We start from the raw sequence: 10,674 nt of genomic DNA, 5'->3' as shown, positions 1-10,674 counted from the left end.
TCCATTGTTTGGTTGTCTTTCACTTGATGGTTCATCCTCAAAGAGGAGGAAGAGTGATAAAGATGGAAGCTTTGTTGATGAAAAGTTTTCAGAGGAATCTGATGAGAGTTGTGTTGGAATCAACAAGACGGAGATCATGGTTGTTTGGAAATCAACTCTTGATAGTAGCTGAGATTTAAATACAGAATTACTAGGTGATCACGAAGAGCCTAGGAAGGATTTATAAAGGTTGAGTATGTTTGAACCGAGTGGTCATTTCTTGGAAAGATTTGAGAAACTAAGTGCGAAGTGTTACCTTTGGATGTTTGGGGATAAGAAAGTTAGCCTTTGGAAACGTGTCAAGCACGAGTATTAGAGAGACGTAAGAAAGTGACTTATGTCAAGTAAGAATTTGCGGAAAGGACTATCTCACACATAAGTGATTGTTGTATTTGGAAAATGTGTATTAAGAATTTGGAAGCAATGCTCAAAGTAAGTGTCAAATGATGTTTTGTAGCAATTGGAAAAAGTTAACTATGAAATGGAAAAGTCGGTGGAGATTAGAGATGTCGGACACATCGTATCTATGGGAATAGTATAGTAATACCATGTGGGAAGGAAATAAATGATTATGGATATTTTCGTCGTGAACGGTGGGATGATAGTGAGTCGACGAGTGACTTAAGGTAATATTTTGGATAAGAATATTTCGACAGGAAATGATATCGGGAAGGTCATGTTAAGGAAGTCAGAAATTGGATAAGAGATTATTTGGAAAATAAAACAGTTATGATGGGGTTCGACGCAATGATTTGGGAGTTACGAAGGAAAAGAATTTGACGGTTGGAGATAATATATTTTTGGAATGTGTTAAGAACTTTGAGAGGTCGGACAACAAATGAGCGTAGAAGTTGTGCTACCGAATGAATGGTTGGAGTGAGATTCGACGCAGTCAAGAACTTATGGAGTTTGAAAAGTTGTGAAGTATGCAACGGAAGGGTCTTTCGGAGTATTTTGGGTTAAGTGGTTTTGTTTTGGAGTGGTGCTGCGAGTACCGTAAGATGTTAAGAGAAAGCTTTAAGTAGTTTGATGAGAATGGTTTATGCCATCATCACGATTGTTGACTATCTATCGACAAATCAAGGGATTAGCTGTCCTTGATCTATTGTTGATGAGTAGACGAAATTGTGTCGATTGGGATTGACTGATTTTGTCAAACTTGGTTTGGTTTGGAGTTTGTATGTTTTGTTGGTACGAATCCGGAAGAAGTGTGAATTTGAATCGGAGTTTGTGTAAGAGACCGTATCGGTTAAGGTATTATGACTAGAAAACCCGTTGGTTAGAATGCAAGTTGGGAATTAGCAAGTCGGATGAGGGAGTTTATCCGGAGTTGTGTTTTAGTCGGGTAATTTTCGAGGGCGAAAATCTTTTAAGGGGGGTAGAGTTGTAACGACCCAAAATTTAGTATTCGTTATTTAATTATTTTATTACGCGAGGGCGTGATTTATAATTAAATTATTAAGCGGCGAATAATCATTTAGCGAGAACGTAAGTTAATGAGCGAGAAGTTATGTTGTTTGGGCCTTTGGGCGTGGAATAGGCATTGGGCCTAAGCCAAGTGGGCTTTGATCCATGAGAATAGAGAGAGAGCTATAAGTAGCCAAGTCAACCATGAATAGTCTCATAAGTTGCAATCCATGAGAAGTTGAAGAGCTTAGCTAGGGCAAGGAGCTCATGAGGGAGAGGGAGAGCTCGTGGGAGAGAAAGAGAAGAGCAAGCTTGTGGATTCGTCGAGCTAAGGTACGAGAGTTAGATTACATATTCGTGAGTGATTCGGAAGAGGGGAGGATGTCGATTCCTCCATTCCCAAACTCTTTCCACTCTATTTTCTTGTGGGTTTTGTGGGTGATTTTCTTAATGGAAAATGGATTCTTTTGATCCTAACATGTGTAGTGAACTCATGGTAGATGAGGTAAACAACTTTGGGGAGTTGAAAATGGGAATATGTAGATGTTTGATCAATGATTTGCATGTTTATGCAACTTTGCTTATTTTGCAAGAAATTGGCATGATTTTGATTATTTGAGGTATTTGGATGTTTGGAAGGGATGATTAATGTTCCTTGATACCATATATGTTTGGAATGGCTGTTTATATGAATTTATAACATGTTTGGATGAATTTTTGAGTTGATTCAATGTTAAACCGCCTTAGAAAACTCAAGAACAGATATTTCTGGTGTAGTTCGCTACGGATTCGCTCAGCGAATAAGTTCGCTACGGATTCGCTACGGATTCGCTTAGCGAATAAGTTCGCTACGGGTTCGCTATCTGTTCGCCATGTACCTGCAACCCTCTGATGTAGTTCGCTACCTGTTCGCTACAGCGAACGTGTTCGCTACGGGTTCGCTACGTGTTCGCTACGTGTTCGCTACGGGTTCGCTACGGATTCGCTCAGCGAACAGCACTGTGACAGCAACTTTTTGATAATTGTTTTAAGTACAATTAGGCACTTGTAACATGGTTTAAGGGTATCCTTACATGTTTGTTGATACATGTTGATGTTGTTAATGCTTATTGTTAATCATTATATGATTCGCACGCGTATGCAATGACTTGTAGTTCAAGTGACTATGTTTATGTTTTAGCATTAATTTGCAATGTTAAGGAAATGATGTGTGTTTTATGACATAAGTGTAAATGAAACTTATGTGTATAAAAATGGTTATGCAGATAATTATCATGTGAATAATTATGATTTGAGTGATAGGATATTGTGTTATCCTAATGTGTTAGATGTTGGAATTGTGTTTCCGCATCAGTGAATGAATAGCTTCGAGCTAGATAGCGTCATGTATTTGATGTGTTTAAAAGTAATCATGCATTCATGAATAATTGTGTTATGGGAATCATGTGAATTCCAATAATTGATGAAAATAGATTATGTTTATGAAAAGTGGCCGAAGATGGGATTATGTTATCCGAGATCTGGAGCCCATATCCAAACATGATATAAAACTGTGAGACTCCTCTTTATGAGTGAGATGGTTGATGATAACCGAGATCCGACATGATTTAAAACTGTATTGATGATGATCCTGCATGATCTAAAACTGACACCATCCAGCAACGATGTAAAACTGATGTAGAGTCCGTGCATGACTATAATCTGAACAGTCCGTGCATGACTATAATCTGAACAGTCCGTCATGACTGAAATCTGAACAACGTGGAAATGGTACCACATGCATTAGTCGTGTCTAGGGATGACATGACATTGGATAATTGGCATTAGATGCATTAGGGTAAATGCACATGTATTTGATAATTGTTATGTGACATTATCTGATCGGATTGTAATGTGTTTTCCGTATGTGTTAAGCTTTGGTATTTACTAATTGTTTAATACTGTGATTGTTGCCATGTCTTGGTATATGAGTAGAGTCCGTCATGACTATAAAATGAACAAATGTAGAGTCCGTCATGACTATAAAATGAACAAGTGTAGAGTCCGTCATGACTATAAAATGTACACTTTGGTAGTGTCCGAGAAGACGTGAAACTATATGATTGGTGTGTTTGTAAATGAATGATTAATTGGTAGTCGTATTTGACGATGTATGTGCGTGAGTTAGAAATGTATGATAGCGTGTGAAGTGTGTAGTATACTACTCACACTTATATTTATGTTTATGTTTTCTAACTCTCTGCTTTGTGTTAATTGCTGGACCTTTGGGGGTCCAGGTTGACAGGTAATGTGTTAGCCTCGTCCGAGTGCAATGGTGAAGCTCTGCTCTGATTGAGACACGGGAAAAAGGGGTTTTTATATGTATACGCATGTAGTCCTCTTAGTATACTCTGTTGGTCTTAAGCTTTCATTTGAAAAGTATCCGTTTTGTATAACTAATAACGCATCGTTCGATGCGAGGTTTTGTTTTTAGTTCATTCGAATATTTTACTAGATAAATGTATTAGTATTATCTTTGAATGAAGTTTGTGATATTCAAACCAGCGCTTTATAAATCAGATTTTCAATTTTTCCGCTGCGTATTTTCGAAAAAGATTTTATAAAGGCAGAGTTAATTAAATAACGGGTTTGGGTGTTACAGACGTTGGCTTCTCTCTACTACTAGTATTAGTAAGTTTATAAGTTTATGCAGGTGGCTAATGCTATGATGGATTAGTTTTATAAATAGTTTCCTGTGGATCAATCCTTAAAATTATTAAAAATTCTAACGATTAATATTTTTTGAAAATAAAAATTACGACTCTTCTCATTTTTACGACTAAAAAAATGATATTATTAATGTTAATTCGATACGAGTTATTTTAACCAAATATATGTCAATTAAATTATTATTTTAATTATGAAAATCAAAATAACCAATAAATCATATTGGTCCACCACCATGAGTACTTGATGGAGTGGTTATATTAAAATTTGTGTTAGAGAGGTAAACCTCACCAACCAAAACCAAATTTATTGATGAAAACTTCCTTCATAATTAAATATAAGAAAATGTTGATTATCCGATGGAAAGTAATTAGTTTCCATTGTCTAGATTTGCAAGAAATGCATGGAATATAATGAGCCCATTTCATAAAAGAAAAACTTGAGCGGAAAAACTAATGAAACAAAACAAAAACGATACAATATAATATAATTATAAACTCAGTTTGGTTGGTTGACGGGGTGTAACACCCGAACCCATTATTTAAGTAATTCTACCTTTATTAAATCTTTTTCAAAATACGCAACGGAAAATTACAATTTAATTTATAGAATATTAGTTCTAGGTATTACACTCCTCTTTACAAAATAATGCTAACATGATGATTACTTAATAAAAACTCGTTTTATACAATATAAATTCCTTTATAAAAGATACATTTTTCCAATCTAAATACATGAGTCATGAATGACTCTATATACTATATACAACCCTCTTTCCCGTGTCACAATCAGAGCAGAGCTTCACCAAAGACTCGAACAACGAAACACACATATCCTATAAAATCTGGACCCCCAACGGTGCAGCACATAACACATAAAAGAGAGTTAGAAGTCATACTCAAATAATATACAAGTGTAAGTAAACGATACTTAAGCACTTCATCACAAATCATGCATAATCTAACTCATGCATATACTTCATTAATTAATCACATCTAATTAGGAGTTATAACCTAATTGTACTCATACTTCATTTATAAGCATAAATCATTATCTTCATTTAATTATAAACTACACAAGGTTATAATCAAATATCAATCATAATTCACAAGATATTGAAGCCAATTACATTTAAAATCATCGGACAATCAACACACATAGACAATTATCACAAATTCCAAACATATGTGTCACATATCAAATATCAAATAATGTACACATATCCTAATGCAATCTAATGCCACAATCTTCATGCTATGCCCCCTAGACATATCTAATGCATGTGGTACCATCTTCTTTCTTAGAGTATCTCACCTCTAATATCCTTCTTTATCGGATAAATATAATCCGATATCCTTCTTTATTGGAATATCCAATATCACATATATTCATGAATGCATATATGTATTTCATGAATTCACTCACAATCATTTTAATTAGCATTAAGCTCTTCTTTTACTAGTGTGGAACACTATCCAACATTACTTCTTTATTAAGATAACACTATACCTTAATATCCTTCTTTATTAGAATAACATAATTCTAATATCCTTCTTTATTAAGTTGATTAACACCTTAATATACTTCTTTGACATTTAAACAAACATCATCAACACAATCAACAACAATTATATTCCAAAACAAGATACACGCACATAATCCAATTGCATACATCATCACAAAAGCATAAGATTAAGTGATATTCCCAACACATATTCATGACCATCACAATCATATTTATTCTCTAAGATTACTCAATTAATCTCATATACTATGTTCATTATCCATATTATAAGCATATATGTCTATTACAACAATTAACATACATAATATAACATGTTAGAACGCTCAAAGCCATTCAAATTTCAAAACAGCAAAGTGTTGTGCTGTCACGGTGGCTTAGCGAGTCGTAGCGAACCTGTTCACTAAGCGAAGGCCTGGCGAACCGTAGCGAACCACAGCAGTGGGACACTGGCTCCTGGCGAGCCGTAGCGAACGGTTCCTGTCAGGAATGCTCAAAACTCACGTTTTTCACTCCAAATCACCCAAAAATCCCATTTTTCATGTTAAAAACCCCAAATGAGTTTGTATTCAAGTGCAACAAACATATCTAAACACAAAAGGACGGTTTATTTCACCGATCTACAACATATACATCGAAAAAGTAAAGATTTACCACTTTTACTCAAAACTCTCAAGAACACAAAGTTCTTGAGTTCAAACATCTATAAATTCCGTTTTTACCCATTAAATTCGTTCATACATCATGATAAGAGCATATTAAACATGTTATGAACCTTAGATTCGATTTCCATTAAGAAAACTCATCTAAACTAAAAAGAAAATGGGGTGGAGAAAGTTCGGGTAAGGAGAAATCGACATTATCCCCTTTCTCGTATCACCCACAAATATGAAATCTACTCTCTTACCTGGATTCGAAGAAAAACTCGAAGATTGCTCTTGAATCCCTTCACTTTCTCTATGCCCTAGCTCCTCTTCTCTTCCTTCTCTCTAACCTCTCACAAGAACATGAAAAATGAAATGTTCCCTCTCCCTCTTAGGCCATATGGCGCCCCTCACAAGTCCACAAGGCCCATTGGGCCTCAAGCCTAATAACTTGATCCAACACGCGTTAACTCACTACTCGCTTAATAACTAAAGCATTCGATAAATAACTAAAGTTATTAACTTACTTAAAAGCCACGTCACCAAATAAATAAACACTCACATAGTGAATAATAAATTTGGGTCGTTACAACTCTCCCTCACTTAAAAGATTTTCGCCCTCGAAAATTACACGACTAAAACAACTCCGGATAACTCCTTTATCCGACTTCTCAACAAAACGCCCAAAACGCTACACATTTCTAAGTTTGACAAAAGTAGTTTATTCCATCTAACACAATTTTTGTCTATTATCAACAAGAGATCAAGGACGGCCAGTTCCTCAATTTATCGATAGATAGTCAACAATCATGATATCGGCATAAACCATTCTTAGCAAACCGCTAAAACATCCACTTCGCACGAATCATCTATAGACTCACATTCTACGGTACGCATAATGCTACCCACAACAAGTACAACTAATCGAACACACTCCGAAAGATACTCCCGTGGAATACTCCACAACTCCACAAATCCTAAAAGTCTATGATTCCCTCATGAATCACTTAACCGTGTTACATCACTTATACATGTCGGGTCTTATTCCACACATATGACTCGATAATTCAATTCCAACAATCACTTGATGACCAACATTCTCAAATCTTCCTCGACACATCCTAGAAACTATCGTTTCTAACCATCAAATTCCTTTTCTCACACATCTTCAATCATTGAGTCGAATCTCAATACGACTATTATGTTCCCAAGTAATCTCTTAACCAACATTTGCATTCCTTAACGCAAACATTTTCCAATACCACTCCTCCTTAATCCTTTAGTAATTCACTACTTCAAAATTAGGCCACTGCCTAGAATTAGTTCTCCAAACAATGATAACTTCCATCTCGTTGATTCCAAACGACATCTTCAATTCGCCCACAATCCATCTATCGATGTTCCCCATCATCTTGCATTGCAACAAACATTCTCTTCTTCATTTATTCACTCATCGACATCTTATTCACCTCCGACCACAACCAATCAGCATCTCTCTATGGACAGCTATCTTTAAACTCCTCCTTAGTACATTCGATACCAAAATCAAACTCTTGAATGAAATCTACAAAGCTCCAAATATTCGCCATACGATCTAATTCTATCCATCAAATTCTAATCGACTCTTGTCTTAGTATTCTTACTAATGACTCCTTGTCTACTCTCAACATGACATATCTAGAAAATTTCCAAAAATTCTCGTCCAAAATACATCTTAAGTTTATTCCTCGAATTACTATCGTTCCGTCGTCCACGATAAGACCATACTACACCAACTACCACAATGCATTTAACAACACTAGTCTCTACCGACTCTTCCATTCCATGAATCCAAATTTCTTAGCAAATACTTACTCACTCTTATCTTTTGGATAATACAACAAGTTCTCCAACACTTACATTAGGCATCGCCTTCAACTCCTCACTATATGTGCTCAAACACAACATCTACTCACATGTGCGGTAATCTTTTTCACAAACTCTCGCCTAGCACAAGTCACTTCCAACATGACCTCATATTACTCATTCTCAGCATGTTCTCCAACGACTAACTTTCTTATTTCAAATCATTCTAAGACGTTACTACTCACTTAGCTTCATCTCAACCTCAAAGACTCTACGTTCTCGTTCAACATGTGACACCAATTGTCTGGTCATTATCCAAATCCAATTACTCTTTCTTCGACAAGCCTCTCACAAAATCCTTCGAATCGTTATCCTACTTCCATCTTCGAATAAACTCGATTATTCATACAATCCTTACTTCCAATGATTTAACAATCATACTCATCCTATCACAATGCCTCTTAATTCCATTCTAATCTCATTTGAGAATTCACTTCTTTTTCCTTGATTAATTAACACTAAGGGTTTACTAATCTTCACGTCTATTTCTCTAAGCTTCTCAAACCTCTTCTAGAAATCACCTCGCACACTAGGCTTAAAACTCCGAATTGTTCAACCAATTCAACCTACTACCATATGCACGACTTACGTAAAACTTCTTACTCAAACATCCGCTACAACATCCGATCCACTTGGATGACAACTTACTTCAAAATCATCACCTCTCAAGAATCCTAATCACTTCCTCTTCCTCCTATTCGACTCCTTCCGATCAAACATGTACTTCAACCTTGGTCCACAAAAATGACGCCTTCATACTTTTAGTGCAACACACGATCTCCAACCGTTTTGAATACTCTTCATCTCACTTAACCAATATCACTAACGCCCCTACGACGAAACACTTGGTCTGACAATTTCCCTTATAGTAGTTTCTCACAACTTGTTGCTCCCATTCATTCCACTTCGAGCAACGTCACCACTTCCTGAATATTTCGCTTCAAGAACATCTATACTCATCACATTCTTCTCACGTTCGAAACATCTCGGAGGGATATAACCTTCTCCCCCACTTATCTCAAACCCACCTACACTCTTCCACTAGAACTTCTGGTGTTCATACCTAACGGTTCTATCGTCTCTAAACATATTCTTCCCAAAAGAAGAAACTAGTATCGACATCGTTTACACGCATGTCGTATACATGGGCAAAACCCAACCCACGATACCTAAACACTTACACAAAATCATGCAAGCATCCAAGTAACCTATACTTCCCTCACTTTTAAAAGTTAGGAAATCAAAACAACACAAGAAAAATGAACATTGCATAGCAATAATTCATATTCACATTTATTCTAGTCCTAACAAATACAAGAAGCCAAGAATCTCACATCCAATTAACTTAGGACAAGACATCAACAAAATAAAATTTTTGTCTGGCTCCCCCGCTTAGCAAAAGCTAGCGAGCTCCCGACGAGACAAGTCAAAAATTCCTCAGGATTTAGTGAGACTTAGCGAGATTCAGCGAGGTTCATCCTTCGCCTAGCGAGCACATCCAAAATATGGGTGCTCTGCTACAGTTTTGAACTTATGCTCACTAAAATCTCGTTTGCTCGACTCACCGATCCACAAAATTCAAAACTTCAAGCATATAACATCATTATAGACTTGAAAGTACAATTAAAATCATGCATCAACAATCACAACATAGAATTACGAGATCTTCATATTTTTACTCATAAAACGTATAGCATTTCAAGTTCCTAATAATCATCTAGCACATGTTATAAACAAACATATAACAACACACACTAGGATTCACTAACATCCTACTCTTCTCACTATCTTGAAAATTTAATTTTTTTTCTTCACTTATTCAAAAGAAAATAACTCTATATTTTCACCAAAATCTTCATCATCAAGAAATATCATTAGTTTTTCTTTTAAAATTATTTCAAATCATCATCACCACATGCAGTTTTATATCAAGCCGGATCGTCACATGCAGTTTTATATCATGCCGGATCGACAACAATTAACAATAAGCATCAATCAACCAAGTTTAAACTACAAAAAGGTTAAACTCTAAGCATATACAACTATTATAAACATAGAAGTATAGCACTCATACAATTACTCAACAAAATAATGGATCAATTAATCCATTTCGCACCACTCATAGTTCTTGAAGGAACAACATAAGTGATTTCACAAAACAAACACAACAAAATTGTTAGACAAACACGACTGACACACAACACTCACTTGGTCTGACTGCACAGACCTGCTCTGATCGACACATAACCCACACAGCCCGAAGACAACGGGGCTCTGATACCAATTGTAACACCCGAACCCATTATTTAAGTAATTCTACCTTTATTAAATCTTTTTCAAAATACGCAACGGAAAATTACAATTTAATTTATAGAATATTAGTTTTAGGTATTACACTCCTCTTTACAAAATAATGCTAACATGATTACCTAATAAAAACTCGTTTTATAC

Source organism: Trifolium pratense, linkage group LG3 (assembly GCF_020283565.1).
Source record: "Trifolium pratense cultivar HEN17-A07 linkage group LG3, ARS_RC_1.1, whole genome shotgun sequence".
NCBI lineage: Eukaryota > Viridiplantae > Streptophyta > Magnoliopsida > Fabales > Fabaceae > Trifolium > Trifolium pratense.
The sequence above is the reverse complement of the archived record's forward strand: the minus strand, read 5'-3'. Positions refer to the sequence as shown.